This window comes from Chiloscyllium punctatum, chromosome 48, assembly GCF_047496795.1.
Source record: "Chiloscyllium punctatum isolate Juve2018m chromosome 48, sChiPun1.3, whole genome shotgun sequence".
Taxonomy (NCBI): Eukaryota; Metazoa; Chordata; class Chondrichthyes; order Orectolobiformes; family Hemiscylliidae; genus Chiloscyllium; species Chiloscyllium punctatum.
The window spans coordinates 17,569,823-17,593,281 of record NC_092786.1 but is presented as its reverse complement, the minus strand read 5'-3'; the positions used below and the strand labels follow the sequence as shown (position 1 = coordinate 17,593,281).

At 42.7% G+C, this 23,459-nt stretch overlaps 1 protein-coding gene across 5 annotated transcripts in view; it reads left to right on the top strand.

Annotated features, from left to right (window-relative positions):
• sema4ba (sema domain, immunoglobulin domain (Ig), transmembrane domain (TM) and short cytoplasmic domain, (semaphorin) 4Ba) overlaps positions 1–23,459 on the top strand; it is a 475,024-nt gene that overhangs the window by 275,838 nt on the left and 175,727 nt on the right. For all 5 annotated transcript variants that reach the window (XM_072564765.1, XM_072564767.1, XM_072564766.1 and 2 more), the window contains one exon: positions 7,649–7,746. The gene's annotated coding sequence lies outside the window, so the exon portion shown is untranslated. The remainder of the gene's footprint in view (positions 1–7,648; positions 7,747–23,459) is intronic.

Here is a 23,459-nt window from a genome sequence, read left to right as displayed (position 1 = left end):
GAAACTAAGTTTAAGAAGCATCTGCAAGAGTAGAAAGAGGCAGAGAGTGTGAGGAATCAACTTCATAACCTTGTGCTGGGACCCTATTGAAATATTAAGATCAGGGAACCACAAGAGGCCAGAATTGGTGGAGCACAGATATCTCAGAGGGTTGTAGAACTGGAGGAGACTACAGAGTTGAGGAGCGGGGAGGGCCATGGAAGAACTTCAAAATAAAGATGAATATTTTAACGATGTAATAAAACAAAGAACTCCAGATGCTGGAAATCTAAAACAAAGTCAGAAATTGCTGGAGATGCTCAGCAGCTCTGGCAGCATCTGTAGAAAGAAAGCCGAGTTAATATCTCGCGTCCAGTGACCCTTCTTCAGAATTACTAGTAACTGAAGATGGGGGCACGGGGAAAAAGGAGTGAGCAGATAGGCAGAGAGGGAGCTCAGAAAGGGAAATAATGACAGTTAGGGGGACAAAGGGATGGATGATAGAATTGCAAGGTGAAATGAAAGCTGCTAATGGAAACCTTAACTAAGTGAAAATGGGTAGGCTGTGCTGAAAGCAGCTCAAGTGATGACAGGGTGTGAGGATTGGGGAAAGGACAGAGTGGAAGGTGTTCAGGCTCTACAAAATTATTGAACTTGATTTTACGAACTGAGGGCTGCAGGGTGCCCAAATGGAAAATGAGATGCTGTTCTTCCCTTGTGCTGAACCTTTTTAAAATGTAGCTGTTACTGGACTGGGAGCAGCCATAGGACAGCAGTCACCCAATGGCGCTTGTCTTTGTGTTATGCCAGTGATGGTCAATTTACCCACCAAAACTGCAAGAAAGATTTCATTTGAAAGTAAACCGAAAGAGGTGTTGCTATGGATTAGGCCAGACCACTCAAAACTTTCTCAAGCAAGCAGCCCCGATCATAACTTTGCAATTTGTTTCAGTAAGTTTGCAGTAAAAATTACCCGAAGTAAGGTTGACTACTAGATTTTAAAACAGACAAAATGTTATTCACAAAATTACGCAATGAAACACAAAGAACAGAATAAAGAACCCCTACAGGACTCAGTCTATCCAAACTAGACTTAATTATGCTGTTCTCAATATACACAACAGTCCCAATAAGCAAACCCCTGAGAAACCAGTATAAATGGAACTCATGCTTACAGGTTGACATTAGAAAAAGAGAGAGAGAGAGTTTATTTTCACATAGCTCACTGTTGAACTCCCAACCAGTTCTGGACTGAATTAAACTGCTCAGCTCAGCTAGAGAGCTGACCACTCCCCTTTCATTATACAGGTCACTTCTAAAACATGACCACTTTGGCCTGAGTCTCATCTGTTTACATATAAACAAAATCCTTTTCATCTATATACCAAACCAGACTGATCGGAGTACGGCCTGGTTTATTGCCCCTCTGAAAAAATCATGGACAGAGTATTCTTCAGCCAAGGAACAGCTTTTAGAAAATAAAGGGCCTAGCTTTGTGACAGCATGATTAAAAAAACAAATTGGTGGACTGAGAGAAGCATGAATATTGTAGTTGCTCCTATGTTGTGGAGATTCTTGTATAATTTTTATGAGTTTTGCATTTCATAATCATAAGATTTTTATCTTATAGTCCAAAAAACGCAAAGAAGTAGAGTTTTTTAAAAGTGAAGTTTGTATGGGAGAGACCTCAAGGAATGATTGCATAAGCTCATGAATAGTAAAGGTTTGACAAAATACGGGCCAAGCGCAGGCAGGTTGGACTAGTTTGCTTTGGGAACATGGCCAGCATGGACCTGTTGGACGGAAGGGTCTGTTTCAGTGTTGTATGACTCTATGATGTGGCTGTAAGAGATGAATATGTACACAAAGCAGAGTTAGTGTCAGAAACGTTGCAGGGGGAACAACTGGCATTACTTTGGTTTCCTTCACATGTTGTCAAGAGGACGATTGTGGCTTTTATCTGCAAATTTGCTTTATCCAGTTGCAGCTCAGAACATGCTTAGGTAATTGCAGCTGTACGTATATTGTGACAAACAGCTAAATAGTAGAATTTGTTCCCCCTATTTCCAACAACTGCACCCCCTCCCCCGATCACAACCAATATTTTCAGGAAACAGGTATCATTCAGTAATTAAAATGGAAAATGAAGGAGCCAGTTACTGCAATTTTCTTGAGTAAAGGGAAGAGGAATTTTATTGCCTATTAATTCTAACAGATAAACAACATTATAATCAAACTGCACCAGAGGTAATGAATATAGAAGAGAGTATCTAGTACAGGCAAGAGAATAATGGTTTTTCAGTTTAAACGGTCTCAAAGACTTTGAGCTGTTATAATCTGAGACCGCAGTTTTTTTAATTCACTCATAGGATGTAGGTGTCCCTGGCTGGGCCAGAATTTATTGCTGAGCCCTAACTGGCCTTGATGTGAATAACTTATCACGGCCATTTCAAAGAGCAGTTTAGAGTCAACCACATTGCTTTGGGACTTCAAGCCAGATCGACTAAGGATGACAGATTTCCTTCCCTAAAAGGCATTAGTGAATTAGGTGACCTTTACAACCATTGACAATGCTTGCGTGATTGCCGTTCGGGCAGAATTTACTTCTGAATTCTTTAATTGACTTCAGTTTGGCCATCTCTCATGGCAGGATTTGAAACCCTGTCCCCAGAAGGATTGTTGGATTGCTAGACCATTGACATTATCATGATAAAGGATTCCTGCCGAAAATCTCAACTCTCCTGCTCCTCAGATGCTGCATGACCTGCTATGTTTTTCCTGCACCACGCACTCTTGATTATTATGACACCACTGCTTCCCCCAGCTCATGGCTTTTTGAATGGTATCCTCAGTAGTGGAAACATTTACAGACATCGCTGTGTTCTTCAGTAAATGATTGTTTCATCAATTGGGTTCTTCACTTGCTGTTTTTCAAGATGATTAAAGAAATTGGCAGGGAAAAAGAGAGAGAGAGAACTCCAGTTCCTGCTTGCAAATCTATATTTTCTTTTCTGTACTGTTAACAGCAGTTGTTGAAATATAGTTCAGTGTTGTCATGAAGCTAGGATATGTAATTGAATGCCATTTGGCATAGATTTGAGTTCTTGGAGACCTGGGTTGAATGTGTGGGTTTGGAGTTGACACTTGGCACTTGAGGGAAAGAAAATGCAATACCATAATTCAACATGAGAGGGATTTACCCAGAATTTCTAGGGAATTACCCAGAAAGCTCAGGGAAAGAGCGTTCCAGACTCAGTGAGTCTCCTGGGGAGTCATTCAAGAGAGAAGTGTGTATCAAGGTCCAAAATGCTGCCAAGACTTTCAATAGACTAACGTGATCAGCACCTTTCCTGAGAAAAGGAGTTTAATGAAATGATCTGAAAATAAATTATTAGAAGTCCTGGACCAAAGTGGGGGAACACAGTCTGTGGAAGAGAAGTTTTTTTTAAGTTTGAATGGAAAGAGAAAAATGAACTCAAGTGGCAATAGAGCACGGGAAGGAAACTTAATCAGGAATATCATAATAATTAAGAAAAGAGTTATCTGCAGTTCCTCCAGTATATGAGTTGAACTTTTAATCATTTCAATCCCATCAAACAAACAGAAAAAACCTCTCTCTCCTTGGAAATGAGCTGGGCTGAGTCTTGCTAGATGTGCAGTACACGGTGTACTTAGGGTTGCAGCAATGAGTTCTCCAGTGGAGATTCACACAGATGATCCCTGGAATGGTAGGCCTAACATGCGATGAATGGCTGAGGATCCTGGGATTGTATTCATTTGACTTTAGAAAGTTGAATGGAGATCTAATAGAAACTTACAAGACAATGCATTGCTTAGAAAGGGTGGACACTGGTAAGTTGTTTCCATTAGGTGGAGAGACTAGGATCCATGGGCACAGCCTCAAAAGTAGAGGGGGTCAATTTAGAATGGAAATGAGGAGTCATTTCTTCAGCCAGAGAGTGATGGGCCTGTGGAATTCATTGCATGGAGAGCAGTGGAGGCCGGAACTTTAAATGTCTCCAAGGCAGAGATTGATAAATTCTTGATCTCATAAGGAATTAAGGGGTATGGGGGAGAGTGTGGGTAAGTGGAGTTGAAATGGTTATCAGCCATTTCGGATGCTGCATGACCTGCTATGTTTTTCCTGCACCACGCACTCTTGATTATTATGACACCACTGCTTCCCCCAGCTCATGGCTTATTGAATGGTATCCTCAGTAGTGGAAACATTTACAGACATCGCTGTGTTCTTCAGTAAATGATTGTTTCATCAATTGGGTTCTTCACTTGCTGTTTTTCAAGATGATTAAAGAAATTGGCAGGGAAAAAGAGAGAGAGAGAACTCCAGTTCCTGCTTGCAAATCTATATTTTCTTTTCTGTACTGTTAATAGCAGTTGTTGAAATATAGTTCAATGGGCTGTGGAAGCTGTACCAGGATAGATTGATTCATAATACAGGTTTGCTTCCTGTGTGACCAGGTTTTAGATTCATGTTTGCTCAAAAAACATTTCAATCTATGAAATGTCCTGGGTATAAGAATCGGATAATGGTAAATTACCAGGTTTTACTACTGGCTATCACTGGTGATTTATGACATATAAGTTCAGGACCACTTTAGATGCCCCAAGTATATCACCCTTTGCTGCAGATGTGCAAGAGGTTGAGTAGTTATAGCATTGTTTTCATTAGAAAAAAGGAGATTGAGGGGGGGACCTGATTGAGGTCTACAAAATCATGAAGGGTATAGACAGGGTAGGGGAGAAAGTGAGGACTGCAGATGCTGGAGATCAGAGCTGAAAATGTGTTGCTGGAAAAGCGCAGCAGGTCAGGCAGCATCCGAGGAACAGGTAGAATCGACGTTTCAGGCATATTCCTGAAGAAGGGCTTATACCCGAAACGTCGATTCTCCTGTCCTTGGATGCTGCCTGACCTGCTGCACTTTTCCAGCAACACATTTTCAGCTATAGACAGGGTAGATAGAGATAAGCTTTTTCCCAGAGTGAAGGATTCAATAATGAGAGGTCATGTTTTCAAGGTGAAGAGGGTGGTAGGTGCCTGGAACGTGTTTCCAGCAGAGGTGGTAGAGGCAGGCATGGTTGATTCATTTAAGATGCGCCTGGACAGATGCATGAGTAAGTGGGGAGCAGAGAGATTCAGATCCTAAGAATTGGGCAACGGGTTTAGACAGTAGATTTGGATCGGCTCAGGCTTGGACGGCCAAAGGGCCTGTTCCAGGGCTGTAAATTTTTTTTGTTCTTCTTTGTTTGAACAATTTGCAAAGAAAAAGAAAGTGACTCTTCATTCTTTGTGTTGCCAATTTTCCAGGATTGCCCAGAAGCCTCCAGGAATCAGCAATAAACAGGCAAACAAAACTGCAGCATTCCAAAATGTGTTTCCTTTAAATACTTGGACCTTCAGAGTTGAAGCGTGAACTGATGTCAGCAGCAAAGGATGTATCCATGGTGTTTTCCAGATGAATGTGTATTCTAAGTGATTGCAGTTCTTAGGAAAGCATAATGAAGCTTCAGCCCTTCCGGCCAGAAAAGAGAAGGTTGAGGGGTGACCTGGTAGATGTCTGAAAATTATGTAATGAGTTGCCGTGCGTTAGACAGTCCAAAATCAAATTACATTCAACAGCAAAATTGGGAAAAAAATCTTTGCCCAGTGGATGGTTAGCATCACTGAATTGTTACAATGTGGGGGAAACTATATCTATACTCGATCTCTTGGGTTTTTCGACTTAGCGCCATTCTCCTGCCGTTTTCCCATAACCCCATAACATTGTTTATGTTTAAATAACCATCCAATGCCCTTGTGAATGCCTCAGTTTAAACTTCCTCCACCACATATCCAGGCACTGCATTCCAAACCCTAACTCCTTGCTGTGTGAAAAAATATTTTCTCATGTCACATTTGCTACGTTTACAAACTACTTTAAATCTGTGGCTTCTTGTTTTTGTTCCTTTCATGAATGGTAACAGCTTCTCCCTATCCGCTCGATCCAGACCTTTGTGATTTTGAAAACTTCTACCGAATCTCTTTCTAGCCTTCCCAGCAAGGAAAAGCGCCCTGACGTCTCCAATCTTTCCTCATTGCTGAAGATTCTCACCTCTGGAACCATTCCTGAAACCCTTTTCTAAATTTGCTGTCCAGAACATTCATATCCTTCCAAAGGGTGGCCCCCATAACTATACACCACCACAAGGAATCATTGGCCAAATGACATTGATACCTTTGAAGCGAAGCTAAACACGTACATGGGGGAGAAGAAAAAAGAAAGATTCGTTAGTGGGCTTAAATAAAATAGGTTGAGAGGAGACTTGTGTGGTACATGAACACCAGTGTGGACCAGTTGGGCTAAATGGCCTCTTCCAGTGCTGTAAATGCTGTGTAATTCAGCAATAAGCTGTAGAAATTATTAGTGAGTGATGTTTTTACAATTATTTATCTGGCAGTCCTGGGAAAGTGCTCACCTACCAAGAGATTGCCAGATGCACAGAGCTTGTAGGTAAAACACACTGACAATACGGTTGGAAACTCACTCCCTCTGAGTGCATCTGACGACTCAGCATACAAAAGAGCACTGCAGCAAAGGATGTTTGGTCTGTTGAGAGAACTCTTTCAGTCTCCAATGTAGAACTTCATTGGTACAGAGCTAGCTATTATGACTGACGTCAGCACTGGCTTAGAGCTAACATTTCCATCTCCGAGTCAGATAGTCATGGGTTCAAGCCCCATTCCAGAGAATTGTTTAGGCTGACAGTTTATTGCAGTACATTCAGAAGTTAAAGACAAGAAAACTGCAGATGCTGGAATCCAAAGTAGACAGGCAGCATCAGGAAGTGGAGAAGTTGACGTTTCGGGTGTAACCTTTCTTCAGGACTAAAGAAGGGTTACTCCCAAAACATTAACTTCTCCATCTCCTAATGCTGCCGGCTTGCTGTGTTCTTCCAGCCTCCTGCCTGTCTACTGTACATTCAGAGGTACCATCCTTCAGATGAGATGCTAAATCAAGGCCCCAGCTTCCTTCTGAGATGATCCCAGCACCATACAAAGGAATGGATGCTGGATCTCCCCGATGTCCTGGTCAATACTTACTCTTCATCTGTATCATTTAATGCACTAACTGATCATGTATCTCATCAATGTTCTTGAGAGTTAACTGTGTATTAACTGGCTGTCTTGTTTTCCTATATTTGGCAGTGATTATCCCTCAAATGTACTTCATCAGCTGTGCTCTGCTTTGTGTCATGTATGGTGCAAGATAAATGTAGTCCTGATCTTTGCCTAAAACTGTAAAGCATTTAGCTTTTCTTATCCTTCACTCACCACCCTTTTATGGCATGGTATTTAACATATGGCCCTCACACGGGCGAGGATTCTAAAATCCTGCTCCCTGAAAACATCATCTGGTGCTCTGGTCATTAGCAATTCAATAATCATTGGGAAAGATTGTTTCATTGAAGCTTTGAAATTTGAAGGTTGAATCTTTATACAAACAGCAAACTCTTGGCCTCAGCTGGCTTAAGGAACTTGAATGTTTTGCTGAGGCACAGACAAAAGGCAATGTGTAATGCACATTCACACAGCATGAGAAAGCAGAAAGCAATTATAACTGTATGGTTAACCAATTGTTCTAAAAATTGCAACTTTTTCATCTTTGTTTAGACTTTTCCCTGTGTGCAACAACATGAGGATCTGCAGAAAGTCAATCTTGGGAGCCATGTAATTCAAGATAGGAAGAAATACAGAGCTGTCCAGGAAAGGTTAGTAACAGGAAATATTTCCTACTATTGCTCTTACGCTGCATCGTTTCTCATTGGTTTCACTGATGGTTGTAAATGGAACTGTGATGTTAGTTTCTGCATGCTTGCCTAGAACAGGGTGTTTAATCTGATCTCAAAGCTTATGCTATATCCCTAACAGAACCTGGGTGTGGTGTTGAAGAATCCAATTTATTACAACTAACTATTATGCAAAAAAAACTTACATTCTTCAGACACATAAGTGTCTGGGCTAAAACAACTCTTCCCGGTTACAACAGAGCAACATACTTACAATAGAGTGTCACGCTGCAAGTGATCCCTGGGTAATATGGAGTGTGAGATCTTTATACCTACCCTCACTTCATATGCTTTGCTGCAGTGGTGATATCATGAATATCTATCATAGAATACCTACAGTGTGGAAACAGGCCATTCAGCCCACACCAACCTTCTAAAGAGCATCCCACCCAGACCCATGCCTTTACCTGTAACCCTGCATTCCCCATAGCTAATCCACCTAGCCTGCACATCCCTAGGCCCTATGGGCAATTTAGCACAGCCAGTCCACCTAACCTGCAGATCATTGAACTATGGGAGGAAACTGGAGCACACGGAGGAAATTCAGACAGACACGAGGAGGAAGTGCAAACTACATACAGACAGTCACCCAAGGTGGGAATCGACCCTGGATCCCTGGTGCTGTGAGACAACAGTGCCAACCACTGAGCCACTGTGCCACTCTTAATGCCCCCTAAAAGCATACTGATTAAGAGGTGTAACATAATATGTACACTTGCATCTGCACGTCACCATTCCTCTGGATCACTGTTAATAGCAACAGCCTAGAAATTGTTATTGTTGAGCAAAAGGAGGCATAGCACTCTCACATATCTGTCATTTTCGTGGGATGGTATCTCAATTAAAGTAAGTGGGTTAACATGAGAATTAAGCCCCTGACGGTATTAGTAATGATTTCTGTGTTAAATTACATTCATTGAAACAAGAAATGCAGCAATTTATCAGTCAGCACACTAGGTTAGAACCACAAAGCAAAGCACCGTTTCTGGGCTAGGAGTAAAATCTCTTTTGGCTCTAAATTAACAAGTTCACTGATGCTGCTCAGGACAAAGGCATTTAGGAGTGATCATAGGCTGCAAATCTTGGATGAAAATGGGACTGCAGGCCCCCTTCACCTCACTCCTGCATGGTGGCTGACCGAAGAACGAAATCAGTCAATCAGTAAATCAAGATATGTTTTGCAATGACCTCTGCGCATTGAGAGGGAAGGAAGAAATGTGAAGCGAGATTTACCTGTAGCTGGCACGATGATTCCTGACTCTCTCCCCATCTTAATCGTTTCGAAGAGCAGCTTGACTGGTTGTAGATGGGGCAGAGAATGATACGATGCTTTCGACTCGTTTCGGGGAGGGGTTGCTGCCGGGTGGGCGCTAGGGGTGTTGGGGGTTGAGGGGTGAAGAGAGTGGAATTACCCACAGTACTTTTTTAATCCCTTCCCAACTTTGCTCTTTCAAACCTCCCAAGGGCTTGCGTCGCCAACAGAGTGGGGCGGACTTGACGGACTATCTGGATCGCTCCCTCCTGTCATTTTCATATCTCGAAAATGGAAATGGCAATGAAAAGCTCAACCAGAGGCGATCAAACCATCCCGTATTCCTCACAGGAGGCATTTAGTTAAGCCTCATTTGTGTGCTAGACTCTTAGCCAACCTAAACCTATCATTATCTGATTGGATTCATACAGGCAGAAACAGCCTGGTTAATAGACTCTTAACAAGCAACAAGTTCCAATCTGTATATTTTGCTGTAAACCAACAATGGAGTGCATTGACACTGGTTTGTTTATTTTTGATTTCTAGAAGACACAGTTTATTCTTTCTACTGGATCTGACACGAGGACATGGGAATGAATCCCAGTTTTGGATCCCTTCCAGTGCATCATTGCTGGTCTCCGCTAGTCCCCAAAATCAGCATTTTCTTGCACACTTCATTGTTTCTGAGGGCCGTGACAATTCCATTTTTGTCTTCAAGTTGACATTTTCCCTTGTGAAAATGAAAAGGCTAATGACGCAGAAAATGCCTCAAAATTGGCACAAGCTGGGAAGTTGCGTGACCTTTTCCCCAGTGTCACGGTGTGCGTTTGTTTTTAATCAGAAAACGAACTGGAGCAGCAAGAGATTGTGGTAAAATTCTGGGATGCTGTATCGACAGCAAATCATTTTAATTGTCCAAATAAGGCATTCAATTTTCCCCATCAATCCACAATAGTACAGAAAGCCAAGGGCTGCTTGAAAAAGCCAGTGAATGGGTTGGGTTATCCCCCCGCCCCCCCGAGGCAATAGTCAAATAAAACCCATTAAATAGACTTGGCCACCCAGGAAGCTAAGTCTCCCAGGACTCAAAAACTTGCAGCGTGTAGCAATACAGGCTAGGAAATTGTCAGCAATTGCACACGTTCCCATTTACATGGATTGTGATTTTATATGTACGTTATATATACACTTAAGTGTTTTATGGGTAATGTTTCTGCTTTTGCAACATACAAAATAGGACTCTCCCCAAAATGTGACCACTCCCCACACCCCCCCAACCACATCTGTGTATAAAAAAAAGCTGCATTCATGTAGCGCCCTGCACAACCTCAGGCCATTCCAAAACAGCTCACAACAAATGAAATAATTCTTTGAAGGGTGGACATTGTTTTAATGTAGGAAACATGGCAGCTAAGATCCACTCAGCACACATCCAGAGTCACCAGTCTAGACAATGACCAGATCATCTTTGGCGCTGATGATCGAGGGCTAAGTATTGGAGAGGACTGCAGCAATAACTCTTCTTTGAAACAATGCCCCACGTGGTCTTCCATATCCACAGAAGCAGGTCAATGTAGCATCAGTTTAATGTCTTATTTGTGTGACACACCTCTGACATGTCAGACTTAGCTGCTGTGCTGGGGCCCTGGAGTGAGTCTTGATGATCCAGTCTAGTAACTTAAAGGCACAAGTATTGTCGACTGAGCCACCGCTAGCACTAACTACCAGAAACAGCCCTCTGGATTTGTCCTTGTATCTTCAGAAATTAAAGTTTAGCTGCAACTTTGCTGGAAGAGGCGCCCAGAAGAAACAACATGTGGGCCAATACAAATAAATAATGATGTGTAAGATCATTGCTGTTTTCAGTACCAAAATACATGTTTAGGCCTATTCTTGGGATGTAAATCGACATCGCTTTCTTTAGCTAATGAATGCAAGCACTAGAATGAGGGATTGTTCAACTTCTCAGCTCAGAAAAATATGTTTCGGGTCATTCTTGCCTCTGAGGTCAGCGCGAGCAGCATACCCTGGGTTCAAGACGGTAATATGGGCCACATTACCAAGAACATGCATGAGACTTTCAGATCCACAAGGGCCCCACCTGGTGACTGACAAACAGAAAGGTTTGCACATTTCAAAATGCTGCCACATTCCATACTTGGCATATAAGCCAAACCCATTTTTCAAAACGTCAAATGTTGTTTGAAATCCACAATGTATGTGTTATTGTTTTATATTTCCTTTTGCGTGCACACACACGCGCGTACACACACTCACATGCACTCACACACATATGCACACACTCTCACATGCATACATGCATGCACATGTGCACACACACAAACACACATGCACACATACACGTGCACACAACACACACATGCACTCACACATACGCACACTCTCACATGCATATACACATGCACATGTACATACACACACATGCACGTGTACATACACACACACGCACACACATACCCACACCACGAATGCACAGGGCATTTTGAGAGAAGATGTTTTGTGATTAATTCTGCAGGAGTATTCTCAAATCCAAGTTGGCAGTCTGAAACAAGGCAGTACACTGATGAACATTGTCTCAATATTTATTTACTTGATACTTTTATTAACCTCTCCAGTTGTTCAACATCCTTTAGAACCATTATGGCTGTATTTAAATAAAACCTCTTCTAATTTTCATGGATACCATCAGTTTGTCCTTGACTTTAAATATAGTGGCCTGGATCACAAAGAAAAATGAAGGTATGTCAAAGCTTTATAAGTAACTGGTTAGGCCTCACTTGGGTTTTTGTATCCAATTCTGGGTTCCATCCTTTGGGAAAGATGTTAAATCCTGGGACAGAGGCTGCAGAACATCATACCTTGATTCAGGGACTTAGAGTCATAGAGATGTACAGCATGGAAACAGACCCTTCGGTCCAACCCATCCATGCCGACCAGATATCCCAACCCAATCTAGTCCCACCTGCCAGCATCCAGCCCACATCCCTCCAAACCCTTCTTAGTCATAAACCCATCCAGATGCCTTTTAAACATTGTAATTGCACCAGCCTCCACCACTTCCTCTGGCAGCTCATTCAATACACGCACCACCCTCTGCCTAAAAAGCTTGCCCCTTAGGTTCCTTTTAAATTTTTCCCCTTTCGCCTTAAACGTATGCCCGCTGGTTTTGGAATCCCCTAACCTGGGGAAAAGATCTTGTTTATTCATCCTGACCATGCCCCTCATGATTTTATGAACCTCTATAAGGTCACCCCTCAGTCTCCAGGGGAAATAGCCCCAGCCTATTTGGCCTCTCCCTACATCTCAAACCTTCAAGCCCCTGCAATATTATGTAAATCTCTTTTGAACTTTTTCAAGTTTCACCACATCTTTCCTGTGGCAGGGAGACCAGAATTGGACTCACTATTCCAAAACAGTCTCACCAATGTCCTGTATATCAAAAAATGACCTCCCAACGTCTTGGACCGTGTCTTCAGAATCCTTAAGGGGGAGGGTGTGCAGCCAGAAGCGTGGTACACATTGGCACCAACAACATAGGTAGGAAGAGGGGTGGGGAGGTCATTCAGGAGCTCAGGGAGTTAGGCTGGAAGCTAAAATCTAGGACAGACAGAGTTCTCATCTCTGGGTTGTTGCCGGTGCCACTTGACAGTGAGGCAAGCGATAGGGAGAGAGTGCAGTTGAACACGTAGCTGCAAGGATGGTGTAGGAGGGAGGGCTTCAGGTATTTGGACAATTGGACTGCATTCTGGGGAAGGTGGGACCTGTACAAGCAGGACGGGTTGCACCTGAACCAGAAGGGCACCAATATCCTGGGAGGTAGGTTTGCTAGCACTCTTCGGGGAGGTTTAACCTAATTTGGCAGGGGGATGGGATCCGGACTTGTAGTCCAGCAAGTAGGTTAGCTGTTTTTCAGGATGTCCAAGAATGTAGGGAGGCTGTGGAGAAGGTAGCACCGACAGGGAATACTTGCAGACACAGAGATGGGTTGAAGTATGTATACTTCAATGCAAGGAGTATCAGAAATAAGGTGGGTGAACCTAAGGCGTGGATTGGTACTTGGGACTACGATGTTGTGGCCATCACAGAAACGTGGATAGAAGAGGGTCAGGAATGGTTGTTGGAGGTTCCTGGTTACAGATGTTTCAGTAAGATTGGGGAGGGTGGTAAAAAAGGAGGGGGTGTGGCGTTGTTAATTAGAAATGGTATAATGGCTGCAGAAAGGCAGTTTGAGGGGGATCTGCCTTTGGAGGTAGTATGGGCTGAAGTCAGAAATAGGAAAGGAGCAGTCACCTTGTTGGGTCTTTACTATAGGCCCCCAATAGCAGCAGAGATGTGGAGAAACAGATTGGGAAACAGATTTTGGAAAGGTGCAGAAGCCACAGGGTAGTAGTCATGGGCGATTTCAACTTCCCAAATATTGATTGGAAGCTCTTTAGATCAAGTAGATTGGACGGGGCGGTGTTTGTGCAGTGTGTTCAGGAAGCTTTTCTAACGCAGTATGTAGATTGTCCGACCAGAGGGGAGGCCATATTGGATTTGGTACTTGGTAACGAACCGGGACAAGTGATGGGCTTGTTAGAGGGTGAGCATTTTGGTTATGGTGACCACAATTCTGTGACTTTCACCTTGGTTATGGAGAGAGATAGTTGCATGCAACAGGGCAGGTTTTACAACTGGGGGAAGGGTAAATACGATGCTGCAAGACAGGATCTGAGGAGCATAAGTTGGGAGCATAGGCTGTCAGGGAAGGATGTCATTGAAATGTGGAACTTTTTCAAGGAACAGATATGACGTGTCCTGTCAGGCACGAAAGAGATGGTCATGTGAGGGAACCTTGGTTGACGAGGGAGGTTGAATATCTAGTAAAGAGGAAGAAGGAGGCTTACATAAGGCTGAGGAAACAGGGTTCAGACAGACTGTTGGAGGGATACAGGATAGCCACGAGGGAGCTGAAGAAAGGGATTAGGAGAGCTAAGAGAGGGCATGGAAAATCTTGATGGGTAGGATCAAGGATAACCCCAAGGCCTTTTATGCTTATGTGAGAAACATGAGAATGACAAGAACGAGGGTAGGTCCGATCAAGGACAGTAGTGGGAGACTGTGTATTGAGTCGGAAGAGATAGGAGAGGTCTTGAATGAGTACTTTTCTTCAGTATTTACAAATGAGAGGGACCGTATTGTTGAAGAGGAGAGTGTGAAACGGACTAGTAAGCTAGAGGAGATACTTGTTAGGAAGGAAGATACGTTGGGCACTTTGAAAAACTTGAGGATAGACAAGTCCCCCGGGCCTGACGGGATATATCCTAGAATTATGTGGGAAGCAAGAGAGGAAATTGCAGAGCCGTTGGCAATGATCTTTTCGTCTTCACTGTCAACGGGGTGGTACCAGGGGACTGGAGAGTGGCGAATGTTGTGCCCCTGTTCAAAAAAGGGAGTAGGGATAACCCCAGGAATTACAGACCAGTTAGTCTTACTTCGGTGGTAGGCAAAGTAATGGAAAGGGTACTGAGGGATAGGATTTATGAGTATCTGGAAAGACACTGCTTGATTAGGGACAGCCAGCACGGATTTGTGAGGGGTAGGTCTTGCCTTACAAGTCTTATTGGATTCTTTGAGGAGGTGACCAAACATGTGGATGAGGGTAGAGCAGTGGATGTAGTGTACATGGATTTTAGTAAGGCATTTGATAAGGTTCCCCATGGTAGGCTTATGCAGAAAGTCAGGAGGCATGGGATAGTGGGAAATTTGGTCAGTTGGATAGAGAACTGGCTAACCGGTTGAAGTCAGAGAGTGGTGGTAGATGGTAAATATTCGGCCTGGAGCCCAGTTACAAGTGGAGTTCCACAGGGATCAGTTCTGGGTCCTCCACTGTTTTATTAATTTTTATTAATGACTTGGAAGAGGGAGTCGAAGGGTGGGTCAGTAAATTTGCAGACGATACAAAGATTGCTGGAGTTGTGGACAGTGAGGAGGGCTGTTGTTGGCTGCAAAGGGACTTAGATATGATGCAGAGCTGGGCTGAGGAGTGGCAGATGGAGTTCAACCCTGTCAAGTGTGAGGTTATCCATTTTGGAAGGACAAATAAGAATGCAGAATACAGGGTTAACGGTAGGGTTCTTAGTAAGGTGGAGGAGCAGAGGGATCTTGGGGTCTATGTTCATAGCTCTTTGAAAGTTTCCACTCAGGTGGATAGAGCTTGTAAGAAGGCCTATGGTGTATTAGCGTTCATTAGCAGAGGGATTGAATTCAAGAGTCGTGAGGTGATGTTGCAGCTGTACAGGACCTTGGTAAGACCACATTTGGAGTACTGTGCAGTTCTGGTTGCCTCACTTTAGGAAAGATGTGGAAGCTTTGGAGAGGGTGCAGAGGAGATTTACCAGGATGTTGCCTGGAATGGAGAATAGGTCATGTGAGGATCAGTTGAGAGTGCTCGGCCTTTTCTCATTGGAACGACGAAGGATGAGGGGTGACTTGATAGAGGTTTAAGATGATCAGAGGAATAGATAGAGTAGACAGTCAGAGACTTTTTCCCCGGGTACAACAGAGTGTTACAAGAGGACATAAATTTAAGGTGAAGTGTGGAAGGTATAGGGGGGGATGTCAGGGGTAGGTTCTTTACCCAGAGAGTGGTGGGGGCATGGAATGCGCTGCCTGTGGGAGTGGCAGAGTCAGAATCATTGGTGACCTTTAAGCGGCAATTGGATAGGTACATGGATAGGTGCTTAAGCTAGGACAAATGTTCGGCACAACATCGTGGGCCGAAGGGCCTGTTCTGAGCTGTATTGTTCTATGTTCTATGTTCTATGTTCTAACAACTCTGCTCAATGCACGGACGAATAAAGGCAAGTGTGCCAAACACCTTCTTCACTGCCCACCTCCCTGACACACACACAAATACACAAACGCAAGCACACGCACAACACACACAAACACACACGCACACCACACACAAATATACAAGCACACACATACAAACACACAAACAAACACACAACATACAAATATACAAATGCACATATACAACAGACAAACAGAACATACACACAAACACACACACAAATGCGCACACGTGCACCCACACACATGCAAACACGCATACACACATACACGCACAGAGACACACACACACACACAATGCAAGAGGATCCATGAGCCAACATTGAGAAAACAGCTTCCCTGGGCAAATTGGTTGTGGGCACTTCCCAGGACAGACAAAGCCCTTTGGAAAAGCACAGCCAGGAAGCAGATGAATGCTCGGGGTTCTCTGTCACTGATTCCAGGTCAGGGGTTTCCAGGTGGGAGGACTTAACAAGTGTGTAGTCTCCATTGGAGTGGAGGCTGGGGTTGAACAGGCTTGTTGTTGAAGTAGAGGTTCTATGGGAAACTTCAGTACAGAGATTGAAGAAGCTGGGTTTGCTCTCCATGGAGCAGAGCAGCTTAAGCAAAAATGAGGAGAGGGACTTCGGCAGATTAAAGGAGGAGAAAATGTTTTTATTGGCAAGAGGCTGACAAACACTGACATAGGTTTAAGATATAAACCAGCAGGAAGTGAAGGAGATAATTTTACTCAGTAGTTATTATGATTAGGAATAGTGGAGGTCAGTTAGCTCAGTTGGCTGGACAGATGGTTGCAGTGCAGAAGCTCTCCTTCTCAATCTCCCCCCACCCCCCCTGTGGTGTGGTGACCCTCAGATTAAACCACCACCCCTTATGAGGGATCAGCCCTGTGGTCTGGTAGGACTGCAGTGACTTTACCTTTATGACCTAAAATGCACTGTCTGAATGAATGATGGAAACAGACTCAACAGTAACTTTCAAAAGGGAAATGTGTTTGGAAAGCAAATGTTTACAGAGCTACTGAGAAAGAACTAATTGGAAAAATAAACCCAAGAACTGCAGATGCTGGGAATCAAAAACAGAAATTGCTGGAAAAACTCAGCTGGTCTAGCAGCGTCAGTGGAGAGAAATCTAAGTTAATCTTTTGGGCCCACTGACCCTTCTTCAGCACTGAATGCTTTTTGATTTGATAATTTCTTAATTTGATAATGACTTAATTTGATAGCTCTTTCAAAAGGTTGGCATGATGACCGTGGGCCAAATGGCCTCTCTGTATGCTGTAAGATTCGACAAGTTGTCACTTTATTTCAATAGCCATCTGATAGGAATTGGAACATGCACTTTATGAACTTGATTCCCAAAGTAAGATTCCTGCTTAATGGACTCCAGTTGATGTGAGATGCGACCAGATTACCTCTGAATCAATGCTCACCATTTCTTATGGCAATAATTTGGTTGAGCTGATGCCGTGTCATAAAATGCTCTTGAACCTCTCTCTGTTTAATGGGTGCCTGCATAGAGGTAAAACCACTATTTGTACAAGTTCTTCACCAGGCTTGGGGTTAGATGTTAACAGAGTCTGGATTCTAATCTAGACTCTGGTTTCCAGCATCTGCAGTCCTTGTTTTTAACCTAGTTAGATGTTAACAGTTACCCTCCCAGGAGCAGGGTATTATGGTGTTGGAGTATGTATGTAGATTTGTTCGAGCTTTGACTGTGATGTAAGCAGTCTCTTGTCTTTCACCCTCCATTAATGGTGTGTGTTTATCTGAAGGTTTATCTGTGTAACATCATCTTCACCCATCGCCACTCCTGCTCCCCTACCCCACCCCGACCATATTGACTGCTTTTAAACTTTCTCATTCTTATTTTCAAATCCATCTGTCATCTCAATCCTACTTCTCTAACCTTTTCCAGCTCTGCAACACTGATTTCTGTGCAGCTCCGATTCTAGCCCTTTTGCACACCCCTATTTTTCAGCCTTTCACCATGAGCAGTTTGGGGCTTTTTACATTATTAAACATGCCATGTTAATAGAAGATGTTATTGTTGAGCCTTGCACATGATCTGCTTGAGATTGATGTTTGCATATAGATATCCCCTTGGGTGAAATTTTGAGCCGTTTACCACCGTTTCTTCCTCTAATTCCTTGTGATATGTCTTTTTTTCTGGATAGGGTCCCATGCTGAACCTGAAATGTTAAGATTCATCCCGTTGAAAACTTTGACACAAAACTGTGGAGATGCAGAAAACAGCTTGTTTGTTTGATTTGATTTGATTTATTATTGTCCCATGTACTGAAATACAATGAAAAGTATTGTTTTGCTTGCTAACCAGACAAATCATACCTTACATAAGTACATGAGGGTAATCGAACAGCATATAGAATATAGCATTACAGCTACAGAGAAGGTGCAGAGAAAGATCAGCTCTAATATATGAGCAATTCCATTAATAAGTCCAATAAGAGCAGGGGAGAAACTGTTCTCGAATCTGTTGGTACGTGTTTTCAAAGTTTTATATCTTCTGCTTGTTTGAAGAGGGTGGAACAGAGTATAACTGGGGTGGGAAGGGATCTTTAATTATATTGGCTACTTTCCTGAGGCAGCAGGAAGTGTAGACAGAGTCAATGGAAGGAAGGCTGGTTTTTGTGATGGACTGAGCAGCATTCACAATTCTCTGTAATTTCTTGCAGTCTTGCGCAGAGCAGTTGCTGTACCACACTGTGATGCATCTAGATAGGATGGTATCTGTAAAAATTGCTTTGAGTCCTTGTGTCATGTCCCTATGTTGCAGATTTTCCTGGGAAAGTTATCAACAGGGAATGCCAAGGTCCCTTTAATTCTGCAGATCTCTTCACATGCGAGCTCAGCCTACTGAAGGTTTGGTTAATAAAAGGTTGTTTTGACTTTGTTTGAATGTTTCAACTTGTTCCAACTTGTTTTCCTGTGCTATGCTGATAATCAGGGCAAAGAACAGACACACCCGACTAAAAATTACATTGTGTAATATTGAGGATTTCATGATCTGTTGCTCAAAAAGTGATGTTTACCCAGGTAAATGGTAGTGATGAGAACGTGCTTGCTGGAAGGCAGTGTGACATATAATTTGCCGGGACGAGTAGGTGGATGAATTCTCACAGCTGTAGGTCAATAAGAAATTAAGCGCAAGAATATAACATTAACCACAAAATAAATTGAAGACATTTGGGTCTACCTCTGTTGGAGTCTTGATGTTGCCAGTGCAGCTTGATGTGGGAGAGAACAACATGATGGTTTTTTAGTATTCTCATAATCTTAAGACTGTGCAACCTGATGTCTTTTAGGCTTTTGTGGTGCGTTGGTAGTCTCCCTACCTCTAGGCAAAATGTCCCATGTTCAAGGTCCCACTTGCTCAAAAGGTGTGTCATAACATCCCTGAACAGGTTGATTTGAAAATACTGTTAGCTATGTCTTTGCTTTCACAGCCAAATGCTGAGATCAGTATTTTGTCGTCTTCCATGTTTATTTAGAGATTTTGTCAGAGTTTCCAAGTTAAATGAATTAATTAAATAATAACTAACTGATGCTTAGCTGGAATTAATTTAGATGTGACCAGATGGTCATTGGATGATTAATTAGACAACAATTAACTGATATTCCTGTTTACCACAAGAGTTCCATATAATAAATTGTTCAGATCATAATTTATCTAATAACATGCCATTAACAGTGCTTCACAGAAACAGTTGCTTGTTAAGGTACACACCACTGCAGCAGTAAACAAGCTTGAAAGCTAATTATCCGTCAGATCTATTTACATTTCACAGGCCGAGAGGGTTCTGAACGATTGTTGCTCCCTCAGTGAAGCTGTGGGGTCTGGTGGTATTAGGAACCTGAGATTATCTGCATGCTTATGGGAGATGTTTCCAGCTTCATTTGTTACTCCTGATGATCCATTGTAAGTTCCCATGAGCTCAGGAAGGCGGAACTTGGGGTGCAGCACCACATTAGAACATTTTATTTTATAAGTTGGGGAGTTGCAAAGTTTGAGCATTGTTAAAATGCATAGCCACAGTTAGAAATCCAAAACAGGTCACAAGAGATCATTTAACCTTTCCACATTTTTACCTCACCTCAAATGGAAATTTCTTTTCAAAATGTGGGTGTGACCTGGAGGAGAAATTGGTGGTGTCTGCTTTTGTTTCCCTTGTCTTCTTGGTCAACATAGAATCCATGTCAGGAATGTAGTGTGAAGTGGATTATCACAGAAGCATCTCCAGGTTGTCTCTTGCCATTATCTGTAATCACAATTGGAAGGCTCCCAAAACTGGAAGGAAAGCAGACTTTCTTCGTTTACACTTTCCACATGATGTGGGCATCACTGACAAAGTCAGTATTTGTCATCCATCACTAATTGCTCTTGAACTGAATGCCTTGCTGGGGCATTTCAGAGGGCGGTGAAGAGTCATTCACATTGCATGTACTCCAGACTGAGTAAGGACGATAGATTTCCTTCCCTCAACAGTTTTAATGAACCAGATGGGTTTTGATTAAATTCCCTACAGTGTGGAAACAGGCCCTTCGGCCCAACCAGTCCACACAGACCCTCTGAAGAGTAACCCACCCGGACCCATTTCCCTCTGGCTAATACACCTAACACTATGGGCAATTTAGTTCATGGCTTGCATTACAAAAGGTGGGTTTGATTCCAGATTTAATTGTCGAATGTTAATTCCACCAATTGCTATGGTGGTATTTAAACCTACTTTGGCCTTTGGAGTGCTAGTCCAGTGACATTATCATTACACCATCTCCTTTCTCTCTGGGTTTGCTGCACCAAGGTATCTGAATGTTTGCGTGCGCGTGCTGCCCCGATCTCCCCAGATAGTAAGGACACAGGTTTAGTTTGGGTGGTGTGGCCACAGAAGATGCATTGACAAGTTTCTGGTCCATTCTGTCGATCATATACTCTGCAAATTCACTGTGAAGGGACAGCGTGCTTAAAGTGATAGAGAATACAAAATTTACAAAAGTTGAAAGATAAAATCGGTGATATATCTAAGACCAGGCAGGAAGCCTTGTTTGGTTGAAGGTGGGACTGTTAATCTGGTGTGAACCACATTCCTTTAACCAGTGGATCAGCCAATCTCTCACAGGTTAAGTTGTAGACATTCTGTGGCACATTTATAAGTCATTTTCATTTCTGTTTGTCTTGCCTCCTCTGATGTCTACTTGTTGTAGTAATTTGGCCAAAATTGTTGATATGGACAATATGTATACACCCTCCAGGAGACAATCTGGAGATGTTCAAACATCTATTCTGCTGCCGTACTCTGTTGTTACTCCAATCAAACTGCAGAGGAACCAAATTCATGACAACTAATTTGCAGGTCTGAAAATAGGGCAGCCAATCCTTCACTTACACCAATGGGTGACTGTCTTTTGCGTAAGAACCTGGACAATGTGTCGTCGTCACTCCTGGCAGTTACTCTGAGCCATGTGAATTGAGTGAGGATCAGCAAAGGGTCCTCAACGATGGGTGCTTTAAATATGAGTGACATCATGAGATTCTGAACATCCATGGGAATAGGAGTATGAGGCTTCAGTCAAATAAATGAAGGCAGACTGATTCCAGTGGCTGAAATGTCAATGACTACATATTTAAACTGATTGGCAAAAGAGCCAGAGGTGACATGATGACAATCTTCTTTGTTCAAGTGGTGAGGATTTGGAATGCACTGCCTGATTAAATAGTGGACACCAATTCAATATTAACTTTTGAAAGGAAGTTGGATAAATTCTTGAAGGAAAAAGACATTTCAGAGATATGGCGGAAGGGAGCCCACCAGTTTGAATGAACCAATGCAGGCTTGTTGGGACAAATGGCCTCATTCTGTGTTTTCCTATTTTCCTTCTGGCAATGAGCATTCACACATCTTTCACCTAGATTACTAACTCAGGTGAAGCTGGAGTCCATAATCTTGTACTTGCAGGTGTGAGCAGTACATGGTGAGCATATCCTGCAGTGAATGAGTTGCGAAGCTCTCGAGGTCACTGATAGCCGCTTTGATGTAGATTATTTATTATCGTGAGCCTCGCTGATGTGGATTTGCCATGACCAGAGTTAAAGCAGACTTGTATTTCTGATGGCCCTTGGAGCTGGCACAGTGCAACTTTCTAGCACGGACATGGTTTATGAAGCAATCCATGATACAAATGCAAATGGCAAGTTACGAAAACATTGTTATCTTTATGGTGCCAGAGCAGGTTAACAACTGCATCAACAGACAGATTTCATAACCTCAGTCTCTCTCACTCTTCCTACAAGGTTCCTGGATTTAACTGGAGATATTCCAAGACATGTATGGTGCTTTTACACTCACTGAGAAATCAAATCAGTCACTTCCATCTCTCATTGTTATTTCAGTACACTGTAACAGATAACAATAACAAGCCATCTTCTTTATGTTATGTGCATTCTCTCACACTCTCACTGCCATCCATAGCAAGAAAAACATAATCTTGGCACTGGGGACACTCCCACCCTACTTCCCTCTTATATGTTAATCATCAATTCACTTCAAATTCTGGCTTGCTTAACCCACTGCACATAAAATCCTAATTATCTCAAACAAGGAATACAAGCCAGACTCCAGACATATAGAGAACAATCTGTGAAAGGAAAATGGGCAAGGCAACAAGGAAGGAGAGGGGCCTAGGACTAATTGGAGAGCTCCTTCGAGGAACAGACACAGGCACAATGAGGTGGATGGCTCCTTCCGCACAGCAGGATACTATGATTTACCAAACATTGGATAACATTGATGAATAGCAATGAACGCGAGATATCTTTAAGAACACACTAAATAATTGTTTGGTTGTGCAGAGCTTAAACTTTGCTGAAAAGAGGTTTCTCATCTTGCACATGTCAGAACTGAGTCACACTTGGAAGGGAACACTAATTTAAACAGCATCACAAGTGTGTGCTGATTGATTGGCATAGTAGTGAGTGTAGTGAGAAGAGTTAACTGTCAATCGTAGTTAGCTGACAAACTCAGACCAGACAGATAGACTCTGGTTGGTCAGGTTGTTGCCATGGGGAATTTCGGCAGGGGCTATCAGTCTCCATGACCCTTTTCTCAATGAAAACAGAGCAATGCATTGTTGAATTCTTTTCAGTTAAATAAAACAGTATTAATGTGCTCAGTTTCCAGCACACACAAAGTTTTAAGGTGGTTTCATTGCAACTCATACACTGAAGGTTATTTAATCATGTTGCCCGATAGTGAGGTCAAATCTAATCTTGGACATAGTGTTCTGAGGTTTGCAAACACATGCTGTTTCGGCATGATCAGCATATGTTAGCCATTGCAAACAGTCAAAGCTGCTTAGTATGGTTGGCCAGTCATTGGAAAGTATGGCATCATATCAGCACTGAAACTCATATACCACATTACTCATTTGCATGGTAGACAAAAATGCCCTTTTTAGCTTGATGGCATCATTCTGCTAATGAAGAAAACTACTCATGTTTGCTGTAAAGG